This window comes from Hyperolius riggenbachi, chromosome 2 (assembly GCF_040937935.1).
Source record: "Hyperolius riggenbachi isolate aHypRig1 chromosome 2, aHypRig1.pri, whole genome shotgun sequence".
NCBI classification, from domain to species: domain Eukaryota; kingdom Metazoa; phylum Chordata; class Amphibia; order Anura; family Hyperoliidae; genus Hyperolius; species Hyperolius riggenbachi.
The window spans coordinates 347,728,650-347,752,470 of record NC_090647.1 but is presented as its reverse complement, the minus strand read 5'-3'; the positions used below and the strand labels follow the sequence as shown (position 1 = coordinate 347,752,470).

Below are 23,821 nucleotides of genomic sequence, written 5' to 3'. Positions count from 1 at the left end.
GGGGAGGGGGGAGTTTATGGGTAGGGTTTTTTCAAGGTTTACTTTTTGGCTGGTTTCACAGTGGGACGTTAAAGTCCCACGTTACAGCAGCCAGTAACGCAGCCTAACTCACAGCAAGGATAAATCAATGGGCTGTTCACAGTGCCCACGTTGCGTTACATAGTAACGCAGCACGTTTAAACAAAGTGCTGCATGCTGTACGTTATACTGGGCTAAGCCACGTTAGACTGTTTGCACATGCTTAGTAATGTTGGAGGAGGAGGTCTCCCCTCCTCCTCCAAGGCCAGCCACATGGCTAATTAATATTCACTGCACTGTGGTGACTCGTAGCAGGACTGTAGTGTTGTCCGGATCATGAACGAATCGTTCATTTGATCCGGATCTTTTTTGTGAGTCGAATCATACGGATCATCACAATGAAAGATTCGGGTTACAGTGGATGTCTGTCTGGAACAGCCTTTCTCAACCTTTTTTGGCCCGAGGAACCCTTCTGAAAATTTTCAAATCTCGGGGAACCCCTGTGTTTGCGAGCGAGATATAATATATATATATAATCTATATACCCTGTATTAAAATGCGATCCATGTCCTGTGCCCCCCTATTTTGTGCTCAGAGCCGGCCTTTGACCTAAGCGACCGGTGCGATCGCTCAGGGCGCCGGCTTCCAGGGGGTGCTCCTGTCCCCTGGCCGCATGTTTTGATATGGAGGCTGCGGCTGCGGGCCCCGGCTGGTCCTCTCGCTCCGCCCCCTGGTGCCGCTGCTGGGGGTGATGGGGGCAAACATGTCCGTGATGGAGGGGGAGCCGCAGCGCGGGGAGGGCAGTCCGACCTCTCCCTCCCTTCCTCTCCGGGCCACCCTCCGTGCTCCCCCCTCCGATCCGATGCAGACTGCAGCAGAGATAACAACTCACCTCCCTGGTTCCGATCGCCGGCGCCTCTCACTTGCCGCTGGTCTCTTCTACATACATAGTCACTGATACACACTAAACTTCCTGCTTAACAGGAAGTTTAGTGTGTATCAGTAACTATGTAGAAGAGAGTAGACCAGCGGCAAATGAGAGGCGCCGGCGATCGGAACCAGGGGGGTGAGTTCAGTGTTCTCCCTAGGATCAAATAGGTGGGCGGGCCGCCCGGGTAAGATACGCCCCCGCCCGGCTGCGTCACACGCTGGGCTCTCTCCTCTGTGTAGATCTGCTTTCCTGCGGGCTCGTACAGTCATTGGCTCGGCAGTAGGCGGGACCATTTCTACTACTGACTGCAGAGTGTTCTTCAGGAACGAGGCATATTACATGCAGTCTGTGACAGAGAAAGGATTCTGGTGCCTGTGTGGCAAAGGCAGGGCTGGGCAAACTATAATCGTTTGGTTTTGTAATTCGGAGCCTCCTTTCCTCCTCACAGTTGCGTCACTAGGTCAATTGTCTCTCTTTCTCTCACCCTCCCCACTAAATACCTTGCGTACTAACTTGCCCGTCTCTGTAAAATACTGCACTTGTGTTTAGAGGAGTGTAGAGAGGAGTTTGGAAGTGCCGGTGTGGTGAAATTTTTTGCAACTTTATCAGATTTTGCAACCGGTTGCACTTATTTATACGTATAGCTATCAGAAAGTGCAACCTAGCCATTGACTTTAACCTATCTGTATCAGAAAATGCAACCCAACCAAACCCTATTCTCACACAGAACCCTCCCCTCTTGCTCAACTAATAACCCCCCCTGGAGGGAACAATCCCCCCTCTTGCTCAACTAATAACCCCCCCCTGGAGGGAACAATCCCCCCTCTTGCTCAACTAATAACCCCCCCCAGGGATCAATCCCCCCTCTTGCTCAACTAATAACCCCCCCTGGAGGGAACAATACCCCCTGTTGCTCAACTAATAACCCCCCCTGGAGGGAACAATCCCCCCTCTTCCTCAACTAATAACCCCCCCCCCCCCCCCCGAGGAAACAATCCCCCCTCTTGCTCAACTAATAACCCCCCCTGGAGGGAACAATCCCCCTTCTAACTCAATGGGATCTGTGGTTGCAAAAAATTACAGGCGTGTTAACAGAGAGGAGCCACGCCTACACAGTCATACACTGTCCTCTATGGCAAGTTGCAAAATATGATAGGTAGCAAAAATTTTCACTACACCGGCAATCACTCGCCTCCTCCCCCGGCTGTCACAAGACGCACGGAGCAGCTCCGGGGCTAGTTGCAGAGAGCGAGATGTTTTAAGTGCCTGGAGAACGGAGTTCACGGACAGCAGCACTGAAGGGGAAAAAAAACCTTCTGATCTGAAAAGTACAGGCAAAAGGCATGTAGCTGGCAGCCCAGCAGTGACCTCAGTGAGTAAGGTTAGTTTGCACTCATAAAGCTCTGTCCTGACGTTTATTCTCCCCTCCCCCCACCTATTTTAACCCTTACACTAATAAACCTCTGAAATCACAAGGGCTAGCATGTCCTTTCAGACCATGCTGTGCTTTGCATTTTCACAAAAAAACAAAAACGGTTCAGATCTGTGTGGGAATTTGCAGCTTCTCAGTGTAATCTGATCTGTAGGACACACTGAACCTTGTAGTTCCACAATGATTCTTGATCTAATTAATGCATTCAGCCGGAAACAATGGGGTCCACAAACAGCAAGGAAAACTTTACCATCAGATAATTGGTAGCGGAGTTGACCCCAAAAACATTAACTGAATGATTGTGGTCAATCAGTACCATTAACAATGCCCAATACATATAACTCTGGACATGTGTTGACTACATGAGGTCTTTCACCTGCACTGTCAGCGGGATTTATGTAGCTGCAAATAAAATAAAAAGCACTGTAATACCACTCTGAAAACAACCACAAAACCGTTTTTATTCTATAATGTCCAAATACCAAGTTGTCCGAAAGGATTATTCACATTTCACTAAGTTCAACACACGACGCAACTTACAAATTCAACATACAGCACAGTCCCCGTTATCTGGAATTCAGGCAACCAAAAGTCTCATCTAACCGGCCTGCCTGAGTGATAACAGGGACCTCTGTTGGGGGGCTTTTTGTGAGTGCAGGCAGGCTTTGAAAGACTTACCAAGGCCCCAGTGATGTCTGGCAGTCTCCCTTTATCTCCCTGCTGGCTCTAATCAGCTTCCAACATTGTGTAGGGAAGCCAGCCTGTCACATGACCTGATGCAGGTCAGCTGACACTCCAGCTTCCGTGCACAGAGAAAGCCACGGAAACCGGAAGCTGCTCTGAGCCTGCGGGGAGATAGAGGGAGATCGCCAGAGATCGCTGGAGGCTTGGTAAGTACTTGCAGGGGGAGGTTTGTGCCATTTCGACCGGTTGCTCAAGCAACCAGCAAGCACATGTAACCAGCATCAGGTGATCCCCGCCGGTTACTAGGGACTTTGCTGTACAATCTCCCCACCCTGTTTTGTACACAGGGAACCACCAGTAATCTGTTGAGGATCATGCCTCGTCAGTGGACTACTTCAGTTTTTATAATGATGGAAAGTGCCATGCTCCTCTGTTTAGATCTAACGCCAATTTTTTAACAGTCTTATGCCAGATCTAGCATTTGTTGTACACAGCAATGGATTGAGTGGAGGTTTGCCACCTCAAAGTGAAGTACATTTTCCAGGTTTTGATTTGTCACGTTTCCTCCTCATTCTCCTCCTATGCTGTAAGCAGAGTTGGCCCTGCATTCCCTCGGTTATGCCCCACCCGGCTACTTTTTCATGCCACCCGGCTGGAAAAAATTTCTGGGGAGAACACTGGAGTTGTTATCTCTGCTGCAGTCTGCATCGGATCGGAGGGGGGAGCACGGAGGGTGGCCCGGAGAGGAAGGGAGGGAGAGGTCGGGCTGCCCTCCCCGCGGCTCCCCCTCCACTATGAGGGGAGAGGGGGAGGGCACCTACCTACCTACCTACCTACTCTATACTGGGGGCAGCTACCTATCTAGCCAATACTGGGGGCACCTACCTACTGTATCTAACCTATACTGGGGGGCAGCTACCTATCTAACCTATACTGGGGGCGGCTACCTATCTAGCCAATACTAGGGGCACCTACCTATACTGGGGGGCAGCTACCTATCTAACCTATACTGGGGGCACCTATCTAAGTATACTGGGGGTAGCTATCTATCTAATCTATACTGGGGGCAGCTATCCATCAAATCTATACTGGGCCACCTACCTATCTAATCTATACTGGGGGCACCTACCTACCTACTCTATACTGGGGGCAGCTACCTATCTAGCCAATACTGGGGGCACCTACCTATCTAACCTATACTGGGGGGCAGCTACCTATCTAACCTATACTGGGGGGGCAACCTATCTAGCCAATACTGGGGGCACCTACCTATGCTGGGGGCAGCTACCTATCTAATCTATACTGGGGGCAGCTACCTATCTAACCTATACTGGGGGCACCTACCTATCTAACGTATACTGGGGACAGCTACCTATCTAGCCTATACTGGGGGCAGCTACCTATCTAACCTATACTGGGGGGGCAGCTACCTATTTAACCTATACTGGGGGGCAGCTACCTATCTAATCTACACTGGGGGCAGCTACCTATCTAATCTATACTGGGGGCAGCTACCTATCTAATCTATAATGGGGGCACCTACCTACCTAACCTATACTGGGGGCACCTACCTATCTAATCTATACTGGGGCAGCTACCTATCTACCCTATACTGGGGCAGCTACCTATCTAACGTATACTGGGGGCAGCTACCTATCTAACCTATACTGGGGGCAGCTACCTATCTAATCTATACTGGGGGCACTTACCTATCTATTCTATACTGGGGGCACCTACCTATCTAATCTATACTGGGGGGCACCTACCTATCTAATCTATACTGGGTGGCACCTACCTATCTAACCTATACTGGGGGCACCTACCTATCTAACCTGTACTGGGGGCACCTACCTATCTAACCTATAGCTGGGACAAATGCCTACCTAACCTATACTGGGGCAAGTATACTGGCTACCTATACTGGGGGCACCTACCTGGCTAACCTATACTGGGGGGTGGGGATCTATAGCTGGCTACCTTTACTGGGTCACCTATGCCTGGCTACCTATACTGGGGGGACTTATAGCTATATGTCAGGAATCAGGATGGACGGAGGCACGCTGAGCCTCAGGCTGCTGCAGAGAAGCGCGCAGCACGTGTGCCACTCAGCCCTGTGACAATATCCTGAGTGACGACGAGTCCATCTCTCCTGATCCCAGAATCCTGGCACCTACACTGGCACTAAGCCCCCCCCCCCCCTCCCATTTGTGTATATGTGTGGTGCCCTCACACGCGAAGAGGATGAATGGGGGGGGGGGCACCAAAATCTGGTTACGCTCAGGGCGCTGTGAAACCTAAGGCCGGCCCTGTCTGTGCTGCTATGTCCCATTTGTGTGGCTGCTTTGTCCCCCATTTCTGTGCTGCTATGTCCCATTTGTGTGGCTGCAATGTCTACCCTTTTCTGTGCTGCTTTGTCCCATTAGTGTGGCTGCTTTGTCTCCCCATTTCTGTGCTGCTATGTCTCGTTTGTTTGGCTGCTTTTTCCCCCACTTCTGTGGCTGCATGTCTCATAATTTCTGTGCTGTCATGTTTGTGCAGCGGCTGCTGCTATGTTCTCCTGTTTGTGTGGCTGAAATGTCCCCCTTTTGCTCGTTTGTCTGGCCATATGTGCAGTAAATTCATTGGTGTCTGTGTGGAAAAAAAACAAAAACAAACCCATACTTACCCAACAGATGTTCTTCTTTGAAGCTGGGATTCTGCTTGAACTCCCGCGCGTGCCGGGACCTGGCTTCGGGTGATGTGGCTGTTTCTCAAATCCATCCGCCTCTCGCTCACAGCAGCATGAAGGAATTCCTTCGCCGCTGCTGTAGATGGATGCAGAAGCGGGACTATATTGTCCCCACGGAAGTGTCAAATTGACATGGAACCCCTGGAGGGTTCTCGCGGAACCTCAGGGTTCCGCGGAACCCTGGTTGAAAATAGCTGGTCTGGAAGAAACAGAAACATACAGAATGTACAGTGCAGGGAATGTCCTGTCCTGCTAATCATTTCACCCAGTCTGCGTCCCTAGTAAAATGATTCAAATGATTCGGTTCAAAGATCCGGATCTTTTCAATGATCCAATTCAAATGATCCGAATCCTTAAAAATATCCGGACTTCCTATCACTAACCTGGAGCGGCTGCTTTGAGAGCTGCATAACGTGGCTCAATCTGACGTCCAACTTCAACACCACCATGCGTTACGTTAGGGGAACGTTAATAGACCAAAACGTCCCATAAAACGCAACATCTTGGTGGGAAAGTAGCCTTTAAGTATGTACAGTTCCCGATGTTGAATTTGGTCAACTCAAGGTTCTAGTACTGTACTTAAAGGACCTTTGATGGTATAATCCTTGCTGTAGAAAAATGTTTGCTTTTTTTCTTTTTCACTGGAAACTGAAAAATACCAATAACGTTTGTTCTAAAAAAAAAAAAAAAATCAGTAAAAGGTTGAATGTAAGTTGTACTTTACAATGTAAAGTAGTCAGTGTACAGCTTGTCAAAACACAGCCATTAATGTCTAAACTGCTGGCAACAAAAGTGAGTACACCCCTAAGTGAAGGAGGGGTGGCACAACACGGAGGTCTGGGGCGGGGGTTGTATTTTTAATTAAATATTTGTATTAAATGGTTTGCAAATCATTACATTATGTTTTAGTCAGTTTATACACAGCGTCCTAGCTTTTTTTTTAAAGCAGGTTTGTACATATACAGTACCTACCAAATTTGTGAGATGAGGAAGAAGGACTTTTCAGCATGAACATATGTGGGCAAAAGACTCTCTATTCCACCTTCATTACGCATCTAGTGAGGAGCACCAAAAACAATTCATGAACAAAGACAGGTTTTATTTTTTAATACATACTAGTCTTTTTTTGTTTTCACTAATATTCATTCATATCAGCAGTTGGAGGTAGCCAATATTATAGTTTAGCTATTGCACATATATTTATATATTTAATTTAGTATAATGAAACTACTTTTGTAGCACCTTAATGCTATGTGCACATACGGTGGTTTGCAAAAGTATTCAGCCCCCTTGAAGTTTCCACATTTTGTCACATTACTGCCACAAACATGAATCAATTCTATTGGAATTCCACGTGAAAGACCAATAGAAAGTGGTGTACACGTGAGAAGTGGAGCGAAAATCATACATGATTCCAAACATTAAAAAAAAAAAAATAACTGCAAAGTGGGGTGTGCGTAATTATTCAGCCCCCTTAGTCAAGACTTTGTAGAACCACCTTTTGCTGCAATTACAGCTGCTAGTCTTTTAGGGTATTTCTCTACCCGCTTTGCACATCTAGAGACTGAAATCCTTGCCCATTCTTCTTTGCAAAACCGCTCCAGCTCACTCAGATTAGATGGACAGCGTTTGTTAACATGGCACATGGCAAACTGCAAACGGGACTTCTTATGCTTTTCTGTTAACAATGGCTTTCTTCTTGTCACTCTTCCATAAGAGCCAACTTTGTGCAGTGCACGACTAAAAGTTGTCCTATGGACAGATTCCCCCACCTGAGCTGTAGATCTCTGCAGCTCGTCCAGAGTCACCATGGGCCTCTTGACTGCATTTCTGATCAGCGCTCTCCTTGTTCGGCCTGTGAATTTAGGTACACGGCCTTGTCTTGGTAGGTTTACAGTTGTGCCATACTCCTTCCATTTCTGAATGATCGCTTGAACAGTGCTCCGTGGGATGTTCAAGGCTTTGAAAATCTTTTTGTAGCTTAAACCTGCTTTAAATTTCTCAATAACTTTATCCCTGACCTGTCTGGTGTGTTCTTTGGACTTCATGGTGTTGTTGCTCCCAAGATTCTCTTAGACAACCTAAGGCCGTCACAGAGCAGCTGTATTTGTACTGACATTAGATTACACACAGGTGCACTCTATTTAGTCATTAGCACTTATTAGGCAATGTCTATGGGAAACTGACTGCACTCAGACCAAAGAGGGCTGAATAATTACGCACACCCCACTTTGCAGTTATTGATTTGTAAAACATGTTTGGAATCATGTATGATTTTCGTTCCACTTCTCACGTGTACACCACTTTGTATTGGTCTTTCACGTGGAATTCCAATAAAATTGATTCATGTTTGTGGCAGTAATGTGACAAAATGTGGAAAACTTCAAGGGGGCCGAATACTTTTGCAAGCCACTGTATTACAATAGTCTAAGTGAGATATAGTAAGAACAGGTACTAACATTTTAGTTATGTCCTAAGTAAGAAAAGGTTGGATGCGTGCTATGTTTTTGAGTTGGAGATGACAGGAGCTGGTAAGGGAGTTAATGTGAGGAATAAATGAGAGAGAAGAATGAAATATTACCCCTAAGCGCCGTGCTTTAGGAACTGAAGTTATAGGGATGTTATTAACAATTTTTGTAATATCAGGCGGAGAGGTGGACAGAGATGGTGGAAAGACGATTAGTTCTGTTTTATTCAGGGCTGTGGAGTCAGTACAAAAATCTTCCGACTCCGAGTTTATGAAAACTCCAACTCCGGGTACCCAAAATAGCTCCGACTCCTCGACTCCGACTCCCTAGTCTAATACTTACCAGGGCTGTGGATTTTGTACAAAATCATCCAACGCCGACTCCTCAGTTTATGAAATCTCCGACTCCGGGTACCCAAAATTACTCCGACTCCACAGCCCTGGTTTTATTCATATTAAGTTTTAATAAGCGAGAGGGCATGAAAAAGGATATAGCGAACAGACAGACGGGAACCCGTGTGAGGAGGGGGTTAGGTATGGGGCCAAGAGGTACAGTTGTGTATCATCTGCATATAGGTGGTATTGAAAGCCAAATGAGTTGATTAAGTTACCAAGGCTGTGCATGTAGATGGAAAAGAGGCGGGGACCGAGGACAGAGCCTTCAGGTACCCTCACAGACAAAGGATGTGGAGAGGAGGTCTGATCTGAGTAAGAAATGGTGAAAGACCTTCCAGGGAGAAAGGAAGATATCCAGGAGAGAGAGAGGCCCTTTATGCCTATAGATTAAAGGATCTGTAGGAGTAAAGTGTGGTCGACATTATCAAATGCTGGCAAGTGCAGTGGGATCTAGAGATGTTTTTTTTAAGTAGTGGTGTTACAACAGCCTTCTTGAGTGAGGATGGAAAAATACCAGTGGAGGGGGGATAGATTAAACAGCAATGTTAGGGCAGGGATCAGGGATGTGGATAGCTGCAGAATGAGATGGGAGGGGATAGGTTCCAAAAAACAGGTGGTTAGATGAGATTTGGAGAATAGAGAGGAGAGATAATGTTCGGAAAGTGGTGAGAAGGCAGAAAGAGAGCAATCTACAGGAGGGGTGGAGATGGAGTCTGGATGGAATAACCACTTTGGATTTTGGCAATTTTATCAGTGAAATATGTTGCAAATTCTTCAGCTGATAAGCACGAAGAAGAAGGAGGAGGGGTGGACGGAGAAGGGAGTTGAAAGTGCTGGATTATGCGCTTTGGATTATGCGAGTTGGAGGATATGAGGGAGGAAAATATGACTGTTTTGCATAGAGAGTATTTCTAAAATTGTTCAAGGCTTTTTTTATATGAAATGAAGTCCTCATTAGTATTGTTTTTTCTGCAATGCCAGTCAGCTACCCTAGAGCACCCTTTTAGCTGTTTAGTAGCTTTGGTCAGCAACTCAAATGGTGTTGGCAGACATTGGTAAGAGGTGCAACTGCATCCATGACTTGCGTGATTGAGCTGTGGTAGTGTGTAGCTGCGTCAGTAAATGATTGTGTGAGGAGAGGTGCCAGGGCATCAGAGACAGAATGCATGTCTATATTGCAGTAGTTTCTGCATATGTGTGAGCGTGCATGTGGAAGTGTAGTAGGAAGGGAGGGGGAGAGAGAGAAGTTTAGTAAGTTATGATCAGAGAGCGGGAGTGGAGCATTAGTGAAACCAGTGATAGAACAGAGATGAGTGAATATGATGTCGATTGTATGACCATTAGAGTGAGTTACAGCTGTGGACCACAGAGGCAGGCCATAGGAGGGAGTAAGTGAAAGAAGTTTGCTGGCGACAGAATTCTTGGTGTCGACATGAATGTTAAAGTCACGCATAATGATGGTAGTGATTTCAGAGGACAGGAACTGGAGGAGCCATACAGAGAAGTGATCGAGGAAGACATAAGCAGGACCAGGAGGGTGATAGACAATTGCGATCTGGAGGTTAGAGGGAGAGGGATAGATATAGACCCTTACAAAATAACTATGTAACTATGCATCATAATGAGATAAACGTGTACATATGTAACCCAACCTACTTACACCATGACTGGGTTCAGCTTATTTATTTATTTTATTTATTAAGCGCCAAAATATTACGCAGCGCTGTACCTTAGTTAAGGTTACAGACAATATTTAGGGGTGACATACAGCAATAAGACAATACAGGAATACATGCAAACCAGATCATGCAGCACAGTATGAGTACAAGGTAATGCTTAGTCAGTCACTGGATGGGAGCATGGACATTAGGCAAGATGGTTTCACAGTAATGGAGGTGCATGATCAGGTAGGAGACACAAGGAGGAGGACTCTGCCCGAGGACTTACAATCTAGAGTTCTACTTTTTTTCCATTGTAAGCCTAAGGTTTTTTAAAAATATTACAGATATAGACCCTTACTCAGTTTAAACTAAGGAGAAAAAGTGAATTGAACAAGGGCCATAGATCCACAATCTTTCTATCTTTTTGCAGTGGCATGGTTCTACGAGCCAGCAAATTCTACTGATAACTAGACATATGCCCAGCCTTGACCATTTGTGTATGGTTTACATACTGATCTAATGGTTGGTAGAGTAGTTTATACCTACTAGCATTTAGATTTTCATGATCTCACAGAAGATTGTCAGTATAGATCAGGCATGTCCAAAGTCCAGCCCAGGGGCCTAATGTGGTCCTCTGAGCCTTTTCTGGTGACCCCCAAAGCTCTCTATAGTTGTTAATTCCATGCAGCCCGCAGGCTGTAGCTGCGGTGCAGCATGCAGGGGCCACCTTGCGTAACCACTCTGCCTCCCCCTTTGCTTGCTTGTAGGTTATCAGACACCACTGTAGCAGTAGCAGCCACTGATTAGCAGCCTGCACTATGCCAGCAGCAGTAACAGCCACTGATTAGCTTGGCTGCAGCAGTGGCTGGATCACACACCTGAAACAAGCATGCATAGTAATCCATGCTTGCAATGATTCATTGCAAGCAGGCAGAGAACCGGCAACGATTCATATGAATCATTGCAAGCAGGCAGAGAACCCGCGATTCAATGGACGGGGAGTGTGGCTCCAGCTTGTCATTACGCAGCAGTGTCCGTGCTGCGTTGAGAGCTGCCTCCCCGGATGCCTGCAGGGCACAGGGAGAGTGCGGGGACCTTTCTCTAGTATTGTCGCCATAGGAATAGCGGTTAGGCGGCGTGAGCTTTCTCTGGGATATGGCAGTTGGGGGACACGTTAAAAAAAGACTATACCATCTGTTGTTTACAACACCTGACCAGGCTATAAGTAAAAAGCAGAAAATTACTGCTCTCTGTACAATGGAGAGACAGTGCTGGAACACAGGCGGCCAAGCCCGACTGGAAATGTACAGAAGAGGAGGATGATCCACACAGATGCAGGGGCGTTTCTAGGGTCCTTGGAGATCGGGGGCACCAGGTGGGGAGGTATATGCGCGCCGCGACAAAAAATGGGCATGGCCATGAGGTGAGTGGGCGTGACCATGGGTGGGGCCAAATGTACATGAACTTAGCAGCCGTGTAAGCTAAAGATAACGGGCCTGCCCATCGAAATATTGGATGGAGCCCCCTGTCCTTTATTTAGATAATTTACAATCAGTATAGGCATAGATCAAAGATGTATACGCACATACAATTTTGATTGGTCAATCACTGACCCCCAATTTTACCACCCCCGTGCAGTAAGTGGGCCAACAGACAATGAATTTTATGAACAGAGCTAAAATTAACTAATCAAAATTGTATGTGTGTACCAGGCTTTACAGCTAATACTGTAAATACTGAAAGTAGCAGGGATCAGCATACAATATAGCTGGTTTACAATCAGTAAAGGCACAGAGTAACACCTTACATTGTACACACTGGAGGTAAATCAGCACACAGTGCAGGCACTAGAGAACAGCGTATACTGTACATACTGTAGGCAGCAGAATTCAGCACACTGCAGCTAGCGTGCCAAAAATATGAGGATCACGTTGTGCGGCGTGCTTATCGCGCCGCACCGAAAAATGGGTGGGCCATGGACCAGAATATAGGTGTGGTAACGGGTGGAGATAATTTACATGAACCTAGAAATGGTGGGACATTAGATTATGCTAATTACAACAGAGAGAAAATGTGTGCATCAACCAAGTGAACCTGACAAATCTGGCTTTGCAAATTTGGCCTATTGGCTAATCACGAGACATTGCTCATGCAAATATGCATTTGCTTTCGCATGCCTAAATATGCAGGGTCAAAAACCAAAAACCGCAAAACAATCGCCCTGCGGGAATTAGTTCATGCTACATAGCACTATCCAGGGGCGCCACGAGGAGGCTTCCCATTGCCCCCGTTAAGGTAAGTGCCTGTTTTTAATCTTGGGAGGTGTGTGCGGGCGGCTCTTCCCGGCGCTGGCCACGCTGGGGAGATCGCCTGCACCCCCCAGCCTCCACCTCCGGGGTGCCGCTGTGTGGGTTCCAGGCGGTGAGAGAGCCTGGGACCCCCGCGGCCCCCCGGTTGTATGGGGGCAATGGGAAGCCTCCTCGTGGCGCCCCTGGATAGTGCTATGTAGCATGAACTAATTCCCGCAGGGCGATTGTTTTGCGGTTTTTGACCCTGCATATTTAGGCATGCGAAAGCAAATGCATATTTGCATGAGCAATGTCTCGTGATTAGCCAATAGGCCAAATTTGCAAAGCCAGACTTGTCAGGTTCACTTGGTTGATGCACACATTTTCTCTCTGTTGTAATTAGTAATGGACATTAGATTATGACAGTGGTGGCGAACCTTTTGGAGGCCGAGTGCCCAAACTGCAACCCAAAAGTCACTTATCTAAGTGGCAACAGCAATTTAAACTAAATACTGTACAAACGTTTTAACTCATACATGAACATTATGGAAAATCCAAGTTGAAAATAAACTGTGAAGATAAACAATTTCATCCATCCTACTCCTAAAAAATGTATTCAATTTTTTAGAACCTCCCAGTTTTATTTTCTGTTTTAAAAAGCTAAAAAAGTAGGTTTAATGCTCTTGTCTCATATGATAAGGATTCAGCTTTTCCTATAGTCTCGCAGTTAGCAATCATGTGACCCCCAACAAGACAAATTCAGCAATCATGAGGCCCCCAACAAATCATGAGGCCCCCAACAAGACAAATTCAGCAATCATGAGGCCTCCAACAAATCATGAGGCCCCCAACAAGACAAATTCAGCAATCATGAGGCCTCCAACAAATCATGAGGCCCCCAACAAGACAAATTCAGCACTCTTGAGGCCCCCAACAAATCATAAGGCTCCCAACAAGACAAATTCAGCAGTCATGAGGCACATAAATAGACAGCATTTCACATAAATAGGCAGAATGCCCCCTTAATATGGTAGCCCCCCAAGTTAGGTAGTGAGTGACAGGGACCCCCAGGTTAGCTAGTGAGTGACAGGCGCCTCCAGTTAGGTAGTGAGTGACAGGGACCCCGATAGTGAGTGACAGGGAGCACCTTTAGGTAGTGAGTGAGTGCCAGGGAGCCCCTTTAGGTAGTGAGTGAGTGCCAGGGAGCCCCTTCAGGCAGTGAGTGAGTGCCAGGGAGCCCCTTCAGGCAGTGAGTGAGTGCCAGGGAGCCCCTTTAGGCAGTGAGTGAGTGACAGGGAGGCCCTTTAGGTAGTGTGAGTGCCAGGGAGCCCCTTTAGGTAGTGAGTGAGTGCCAGGGAGCCCCTTTAGGCAGTGAATGAGTGCCAGGGAGCCCCTTTAGGCAGTGAGTGAGTGACAGGGAGGCCCTTTAGGTAGTGAGTGAGTGACAGGGAGGCCCTTTAGGTAGTGAGTGAGTGACAGGGAGGCCCTTTAGGCAGTGAGTGAGTGACAGGGAGCCCCTTTAGGCAGTGAGTGAGTGCCAGGGAGCCCCTTTAGGCAGTGAGTGAGTGCCAGGGAGCCCCTTTAGGTAGTGAGTGAGTGCCAGGGAGCCCCTTTAGGCAGTGAGTGAGTGACAGGGAGCCCCTTTAGGCAGTGAGTGAGTGACAGGGAGCACCTTTAGGTAGTGAGTGAGTGCCAGGGAGCCCCTTTAGGAAGTGAGTGGGTGAGTGACAGGGAGCCCATTAGGTAGTGAGTGAGTGATAGGGAGCCGCCGCCGCTCCCCCCCTTACCTCGCAGTCACCAGACCTCAGGATCAGCGGCGACCCGACCAGTAGTACGAGCGGGCGCCAGGCGCACCCGCTCTATATGCGGAAGTGATGTCACTTCCGCATATCAGTGCGGGCGCTGGGTCCTAGCGCCCGCACGATTGGTCGCCGCCTGATCGAGGTCTGAGTGACGCGGCGGCTGGAGGGAGCCGCTGACAGAGGGGGTGGGCGGCGGCCGGGCGGAGATCCGTGGCACCCCAGGACAGATTGGGGGCACGTGCCCCCCCAAAATAGGGCTAGCGACGCCCCTGCACAGATGTCTCCAAAAATTCAACATTAACCTGACCAGGCTACCCCTATAAAGGCATTACAGTTACAGAAGTCCGTCAGCGCAAGTGTGGGCACTGACGTATAAAGCATACAGTGACATTTGAATGTTTAAAGGACCATACTAGAAATTAAAATAAATGACACAGGGGGTGTTCTTTATGCTTGATGTAACTACTGTGGGGGTGTTGAAAATTAAATGTTTCACAATAGTGGTCCTTTAACCACTTAAGTCTATCTGGACGGATATATCCGTCCAGATAGACTGTGCAGCCCCTGCTGCCTGAGGCGCGCGCTCCCGCTAGCCCCCCAATCAGTGAATGGGAATATACAGTAGTTCCCATTCACCGGTCTAAGTCCCCCGCAAAAAAACGACGGTCTCTTATCAGAGACCGCGGTCTTTCTGCAAAAAAAAAGTTTCCCGTCCTTTTTATAGTTCCTGGAAGCGTGATTGTACACTTCCAGGACTTTTTTGACTGTGGCCAAATAGTAAACTGCACCCACATACATTTTTTTAATTCAATAATTGCATTACTTTACATTTAAAATTAGCTGTTTAGCTCTCACACCAAAAATTAAAAATAATTAAAAAAAATTGCAATTTAAAAAAAAAACAAATAGTTACCTAAGGGTCTGAACTTTTTAAATATGCATGTCAAGAGAGTATATTATTATATTTTTTTAAACACTTGCCGACCGCCCACTACCTACGGGCGTAGGCAAAGTGGCACCCCCAGGATCGCGTAATGCCGATCGGTGGCAGTACCTGGGGAACTGAACAGCCGGGGATGGCGCGCATCCGCCGGCATTATGCTCCGCCCACCCGTGACGTCAACCTGCCAGCCATTTAGAAGCGCCGGCGGGTTGTTAACCCCCGATCTGCCGCATAGTAAGTGTATAAAACACTTTGTAATGTATACAAAGTGTATTATACAGGCTGCCTCCTGCCCTGGTGGTCCCAGAGATCGAGGAACCACCAGGGCAGGAGGCAGTCCCCCTAGTAAACGCACACACACACTGATCCTCCCCCCCTGATCGCCCACAGCACCCCTCAGACCCCCCTTGATCACCCCCTCAGACCACTGTTTGCACCCAATCACCCCCCTAATCACCCATCAATCACCCCCTGTCACTATCTGTCCACGCAGTATTTTAAATTAGGTCCTAAACTGATCCCTGGGGGCTCCTGATCACCCCCTCCACACCCTCAGATCCTCCCCAGACCCCCCCCCCCCCCGTGCACTGTATACATCTATTCTCCCCTGTAATCACCCACTGATCACCTGCCAATCACTCATCAATCAACCCCTGTCACCACCTGGCACTGCCACCCATCAGATCAGACCCTAACCTGCCCCTTGCGGGCACCTGATCACCCGCCTACACCCTCAGATCGCCCCTGCAGACCCGCCCTCAGATCACCTTCCAAGTGCATTGTTTACATCTGTTTTCCCCTCTAATCACCCACCAATCACCCCCTGTCACCACCTGTCACTGCTACCCATCAGATCAGAACCTCATCTGCCCCTTGCAGGCACCCAATTACCCTCCCACACCCTCAGATCGCCCTCAGACCCCGCCCTGATCACCTCGCCAGTGCATTGCTTGCATCTATTCTCCCCTCTAATCACACCCTGAGATACCCATCAATCACTTCCTGTCACCACCTGTCACCCCCTAACACCTAGGTTCTCAACGTGTGGTACGCGTACCCCAGGGGGTACTTCTGATGGTTTCAGGGGGTACTCGGGCTTTATATACTTAACCAAGAATAACAAATTTAGAGTTTTAGAAAATTATAAATCTTATTTAAACAACACCAAACTAGTGTTTTAGCTAATTAAGAGCAATAAGAAATGCTTGGAAATTGTTTAGAACCAATTATAATGTACTACAATTAAATATATATTTGTCAAGGGGTACTTGTGATAATGTTTACTATGCTAGGGGGTACTTGGTGAGTACAGGGTTTTAAAAGGGGTACATACCAATAAAATGTTGAGAAACACTATCAGGCCCTAATTTGCCCCGTGTGGGCTCCTGATCACTCGGCCAAACCCTCAGTTCCCCCTAAAACCTCCTTCCGACCACCTCCCCAGTGCATTGATTGCATTTATTCTCCCCTCTAATCACCCCCTGAGACACCCATCAATCTCCTTCTGTCACCACCTGTCACCGCCTAGCACTCTTATCCATCAGATCAGGCCCTAATCTGCCCCCTGCAGGCTTCTGATCACCCAGCCAAACCCTCACCAGCCCCACCGCAGTGACAGAATTTTTTTCCTGATCACTGCTGGTCTCTACGACTTAATTGTGGCTGAGACCAACCGTTATGCCACACAATACGCAACCGCCAATCCAAGAGGCCCAGCCTTTTCAGTGGAAACCACTCCAAGTTTCTGAACGTAACATTTTTTTGGGGCCTTCTCCTTAACATGGGTCTAGTCAAAAAGAATGTAATGCGGTCTTATTGGTCTACGCACCCATTACATCACATGCCCATGTTCTCTGCTGCCATGTCCAGCTCACGATTTGAGAACATCCTGCGCTTCCTGCACTTCAGTGCCAATACAACCTGTCATCTAAGAGGCCACCCTGCTTATGACCAGTTCCACAAAATTCAGCCCCTCATAGACCACCTGTCATCAAAATTTGCTTTCAAGACTACGCCTCACGGTTTAGGGCCCCTAAAATGCCAGGGCAGTATAGAAACCCCACAAATGACCCCATTTTAGAAAGAAGACACTCCAAGGTATTCTGTTAGTAGTATGGTGAGTTCATCGAAGATTTTATTTTTTGTCACAAGGAAGCCGAATTTGATTTTTATTGTTTTTTTTACAAAGTGTCATCTTCCACTAACTTGTGACAAAAAAATAAAATCTTTTATGAACTCACCATACTACTAACGGAATATCTTGGGGTGTCTTCTTTCTAAAATGGGGTCACTTGTGGGGTTCCTATACTGCCCTGGCATTTTAGGGGCCCTAAACCGTGAGGAGTAGTCTAGAAACCAAATGCCTCAAAATGACCTGTGAAATCCTAAAGGTACTCATAGGACTTTGGGCCCAAGGGGCCCAAAGTCCTATGAGCGCCCTATGAGCACCTTTAGGCTTTACAGGGGTGCTTACAATTTAGCACCCCCGAAAATGCCAGGACAGTAAACACACCCCACAAATGACACCATTTTGGAAAGTAGACACCCCAAAGTATTCAGAGAGGGGCATGGTGAGTCCATGGCAGATTTCATTTTTTTTTTGGTCACAAGTTAGCAGAAATGGAAACTTTTTTTATTTTATTTTTTTGTCACAAAGTGTCATTTTCCGCTAACTTGTGACAAAAAATAAAATCTTCTATGAACTCACCATGCCTCTTAGTGAATACTTTGGGATGTGTTCTTTCCAAATTGGGGTCATTTGGGGGGTATTTATACTATCCTGGAATTCTAGCACCTCATGAAACAGGACAGGTGCTCAGAAAAGTCAGAGATGCTTCAAAATGGGAAAATTCACTTTTTGCACCATAGTTTGTAAACACTATAACTTTTACCCAAACCAATAAATATACACTTATTGGATTTTTATCAAAGACATGTAGCACAATAACTTTGGACAAAAATGTATATAGAAATTTTACTTTATTTGAAAAATGTCAGCACAGAAAGTTAAAAAAATATTTTTTTTGACAAAATTCATGTATTTTTTGATGAATATAATAAAAACTAAAAATCACAGCAGCAATCAAATAGCACCAAAAGAAAGCTGTATTAATGAGAAGAAAAGGAGGTAAAATTCATTTAGGTTGTAGGTTGTATGACCGAGCAATAAACCACTAAAGCTGCAGTGGTCTGAATGGAAAAAAAGTGTCTGGTCCTTAAAGAGACACTGAAGCGAAAAAAAAATATATGATATAATGAATTGGTTGTGTACTATGAATAATTACTAGAAGATTAGCAGCAAAGAAAATATTCTCATATTTTTATTTTCAGGTATATAGTGTTTTTTCTAACATTGCATCACTCTATAATATGTGCAGATTACACAACACTCAGCATTCAAAATGAGTCTTTCAGACCAGTCTGTGAACTAATGAACTCTCCTCTAGCAGAGGAAAAGTAAACAGTTCAATTACAGTTGAGATAATAAAAGTCAGATAACAGCCCTCTCCACGACTAAGTTAGTCGGAGAGCTTAAAGAGAACCCGAGGTGGGTTTGAAGAATATTATCTGCATACAGAGGCTGCATCTGCCTATACAGCCCAGCCTCTGTTGCTATCCCAAACCCCCCTAAGGTCCCCCTGCACTCTGTAATCCCTCATAAATCACAGCCACGCTGCTGACAAACAGCTTGTCAGAGCTGGCTGTGTTTATCTCTATAGTGTCAGTCTGCTGCTCTCCCCGCCTCCTGCAGAACTCCAGTCCCCGCCTGCATCCCTTCCCTCCCTGCTGATTGGAGGGAAGGGACGGGGGCATGGACCGGAGCTATGCAGGAGGAGGGGGAGCAGCTGAGACTGACACTACAGATGTAAACACAGCCTCACAGCATGGCTGTGATTTATGAGCGATTGCAGAGTGCAGGGGGACCTTAGTGGGGTTTGGGATACCAACAGAGGCTGGGCTGTATAGGCAGATCCAGCCTCTGTATGCAGATAACATTCTTTAAACACACCTCGGGTTCTCTTTAATAGCTTTTTTGCATAGAGATAACAACTGGAGTTTCTCAACTCTTCCTGTACTGGAAACTATTAGACTGATGTATCTGATCTTAATGTTTTTTTTCTTAGCTGTACTACACATACAAATCATAATATCATCATTTTTTTTTCGCTTCAGTGTCTCTTTAAGGGGTTTTAAGACTGCAGTCCTTAAGTGGTTAAAAACTTTAAAAGTAGATTTAAATATAAAATAAAACTGTGGGATACCTACAAAAGGCATTTCTAGGAGTAGGAGGATAGATACAATTGTTTATCTCATCCGTTTTTTGTTTTTTTCCACCTGGTGTCCTTTAAATGGTTGCTTTATATGCTGGTGTGGTGTTTCACAGATTGGTGTACCTACATTATAAATTACAATTTGCTTTGAACCTAATAAGTTGCCAAGATATATAAAATCACCCATGATAAAGTGTGATTTTCTCACCCCCAGGGTCTGTATTCCACATATAATCTTGTATAATCTTGAAATCCTGCCCCCAGTGTGAAATTAGGCCTGAGGCAGTTTTTTTCTTTCCAAACTATAGGTGCAAGGGATGCTGGGAGATTGATGTCATAACTCCACCCCTCATGTCCATGTGATCTAATCTAGGCAGACAGACAGACATCCGAAATAATAATTATAGCAAACAGACATGATAAGTTAGGCTCCTGCAGTTTCCCTGTCTTTTCTCTCTGCTACAGTTTGTGAAAAGAGAAGTAGTTTGATCCAGGCAGGCATAGAGCAGGGGAGGGAGGGGCAGGGGAATTAACCAGGCTGAAGAGGTGGGCACAATGCTTTTAGCTTCAGGAGGAATGAGGAAGTGCTACATACAGATATAAATGTGAGTCTGTTCTATCAAATATGGCTAATTGAATTGTGGCTAGAGGTGTAGCGAACGGTTCACCAGCGAACGGTTCCAGGCGAACATTGGGGGTTCGCGTTCGCCTGCACCAGGCGAACTTTTGTGGAAGTTCGATTCGCCCCATAATGCACTATGAGGGTCAACTTTGACCCTCTGCATCACAGTCAGCAGGCACATTGTAGCCATTCAGGCTACACTAAGCCCTGGAGCCCCACCCCCCCCTTATATAAGGCAGCCTCCGGCGGCCATTACAGTCACTTGTCTGCCTGCTATTAGACAGACTAGGGAGAGCTGCTGCAGACTTGTTCTTCTAGGGACAGATTAGTTAGGTTCTTGGCTGCTTAGCTTGCTCCTGGCTGATTGTTATTGCTTTTATAGCACCCAGCAACAGCTCTTGTCAGAGCTCATCCTGTACTTTTTTTCTTCTTCTGTGTGTCAAACTGACACTTTTGTTGCATTCACAGCATTGCTAATTGATAGTGTGTGTGCCACTGCCAGCAGCCCAGTACATTCAGTGACTACCTGTGTGTGTGACAGGGAGCTGCACATTGTACTACCCAGTACTGCATATACCCCAGTACCTGTTGTGTATACTTAACCCACCTCATCACTGCATATACCTAGCTTTGTGTTGAGTGAACCCAGCTCACTGTGAAGTACCTTCACTGTTCAGTGAACCCAGCTCACTGCATCTAACTACCCAGTACCTGTTGTGTATACTTAACCCACCTCATCACTGCATATACCTAGCTTTGTGTTGAGTGAACCCAGCTCACTGCATCTAAATACCTGTTGTGTTGGGTGAGAACCCACCTGGCCACCTCACTGCATCTAACTACCGGTTGTGTTGAGTAAGAACCCACCTCACTGCATCTTAAGTACCTTCACTGTTCAGTGAACCCAGCTCACTGCATCTAACTACCCAGTACCTGTTGTGTATACTTAACCCACCTCATCACTGCATATACCTAGCGTTGTGTTGAGTGAACCCAGCTCACTGCATCTAAATACCTGTTGTGTTGAGTGAGAACCCACCTGGCCACCTCACTGCATCTAACTACCGGTTGTGTTGAGTGAGAACCCACCTCACTGCATCTTAAGTACCTTCACTGTTCAGTGAACCCAGCTCACTGCATCTAACTACCCAGTACCTGTTGTGTATACTTAACCCACCTCATCACTGCATATACCTAGCGTTGTGTTGAGTGAACCCAGCTCACTGCATCTAAATACCTGTTGTGTTGAGTGAGAACCCACCTGGCCACCTCACTGCATCTAACTACCGGTTGTGTTGAGTGAGAACCCACCTCACTGCATCTTAAGTACCTTTACTGTTCAGTGGACCCAGCTCACTGCATCTAACTACCCAGTACCTGTTGTGTATACTTAACCCACCTCATCACTGCATATACCTAGCATTGTGTTGAGTGAACCCAGCTCACTGCATCTAAATACCTATTGTGTTGAGTGAGAACCCACCTGGCCACCTCACTGCATCTAACTACCGGTTGTGTTGAGTGAGAACCCACCTCACTGCATCTTAAGTACCTTCACTGTTCAGTGAACCCAGCTCACTGCATCTAACTACCCAGTACCTGTTGTGTATACTTAACCCACCTCATTACTGCATATACTTAGCGTTGTGTTGAGTGAACCCAGCTCACTGCATCTAAATACCTGTTGTGTTGGGTGAGAACCCACCTTGCCACCTCACTGCATCTAACTACCGGTTGTGTTGAGTGAGAACCCACCTCACTGCATATAGCTAGCATCCCCCCGAGATGGAAAAAATGGACAAACCAGGTAGAGGAAGAGGTAGAGGCAGGCCCAGAGGAAGACCACCAGGCACCGGCAGGTCTGTGCGAGGTGGTGTTTCTCTGATTTCGTGCGGACCTGCCCCAAAATACAGTGCTCAGAAGAAGGCACGTGCCATCACTTCCCAAAATCGTGAGGAGGTGATTGAGTTTTTAACACAGAACACCTCATCTCCCGCAGCCACCAGCACTACAACAAGCACCACATCCGCTGCCACTTCGCAGGAGTTATTTGGTGGTGGTGGTGAAATCACTGATTCCCAGCCACTACTGCCACAACAACAAGAAGGCGCAGGTACACCACCTCATACGTCTGAGTTAGGTGGCGATAATATGGACGTAACGTGTGTGGATGGGGATGATGGTGGACCGCCTGAAGTTGGTGCACTTGAGGAGGTGTCTGAAGAAAGCACAGCTGGCCAGGAGGATTATGATGACGATTATACGGATACCACATATGTTCCCGGTAGAGGAGATGACCAGGGGGACAGTTCAGAGGAGGAGTCAGAGAGGAGTAGGAGGAGACGGCTCCATGATAGAAGCAGAGGGAGCTCGTCCTCAGAAACAGCTGGGTGCAGTGTCCGGCGCCATGTATCGCCAGCTATGGCCAGCCAGCACACATGCCCTTCAACGTCAGCTGCTGATGCCACCGTAGCGCCATCAGCCCAGGGGGGCTCAGCGGTTTGGAAATTTTTTCACGTGTGTGTCTCAGATCGGAGCAAAGCCATCTGTTGTCTCTGCCAGCAAGTGGAAAGGCCAACTCTCACGTAGGGACAAGTGCCTTACGAAGGCACCTGGAGAGAAGGCACAAACAGCTATGGCAAGAACACCTGAGGAAAAGCAGCACCCCTCAAAAGACATGCCACCCTCCCTCTCCTCTTCCTCCTTCAGGTGCATCGTCTTCATTCACTTTCTCCCTTGCACCTTCACAGCCACCCTCCTCCACACCGCCTCTTCCCTTGAGCGGTTCCTTCTCCTCTGCCCACAGCAGTACCCAGCTGTCCGTGAAGGAAGTATTTGAGCGGAAGAAGCAAATGTCTGCCAGTCACCCTCTTGCCCGGCGTCTGACAGCTGGCGTGGCGGAACTATTAGCTCGCCAGCTATTACCATACAAGCTGGTGGAGTCGGAGGCTTTCCGTAAGTTTGTGGCCATTGGTACACCGCAGTGGAAGATACCAGGCCGCAATTATTTTTCACAAAAGGCCATACCCAAACTCTACCGTGCAGTTGAGAGGCAAGTGGTGTCATCTCTGGCACACAGCGTTGGGTCAAGGGTCCGCCTGACCACGGATGCCTGGTCTGCCAAGCATGGGCAGGGCCACTGCATTACATACACAGCCCATTGGGTCAACCTGGTGACCGATGGCAGCAAGCAGGGAGTACATGGCTGCGCAGCAGACCGACTTGTCACACCTCCACGGCTTGCAGGCAGGCCTCCAGCCACCTCCTCTCCACCTGCTACCACCGCTTCGTTGTCGTCATCCTCCTCCTCCTCCTTGGCTGGTGCTACGATCTCCTCTCCAGCTACACAGCCCCAGCACCCCAGGGCCTATGCTGCATGCCAGGTACGACGGTGTCACGCAGTGTTAGACATGTCTTGCCTGAAAGCGGAGAGTCACACTGGAGCAGCTCTCCTGGCTGCTCTTAACAAACAGGTGGAGCAATGGCTGACCACGCACAAGCTTGAGATCGGCAACGTGGTGTGTGACAACGGCAGCAATCTGATTGCTGTGTTGAATTTGGGAAAGCTGACACACATA

The 23,821-nt window shown here is 47.3% G+C and overlaps 1 long non-coding RNA gene across 3 annotated transcripts in view; it reads left to right on the top strand.

Annotated features, from left to right (window-relative positions):
- The first annotated feature begins 3,183 nt into the window (after window positions 1-3,183).
- The window catches only part of LOC137546754 (uncharacterized), a 174,882-nt gene continuing 154,244 nt past the window's right edge, over window positions 3,184-23,821 (top strand). For 2 of the 3 annotated variants that reach the window (XR_011026348.1, XR_011026347.1), the window contains exon 1: window positions 3,184-3,271. This is a non-coding gene — a long non-coding RNA (uncharacterized lncRNA). Of the gene's footprint in view, window positions 3,272-11,537; window positions 11,741-23,821 lie in introns of those variants that run through there. The other variant, XR_011026349.1, reaches the window with a different exon arrangement.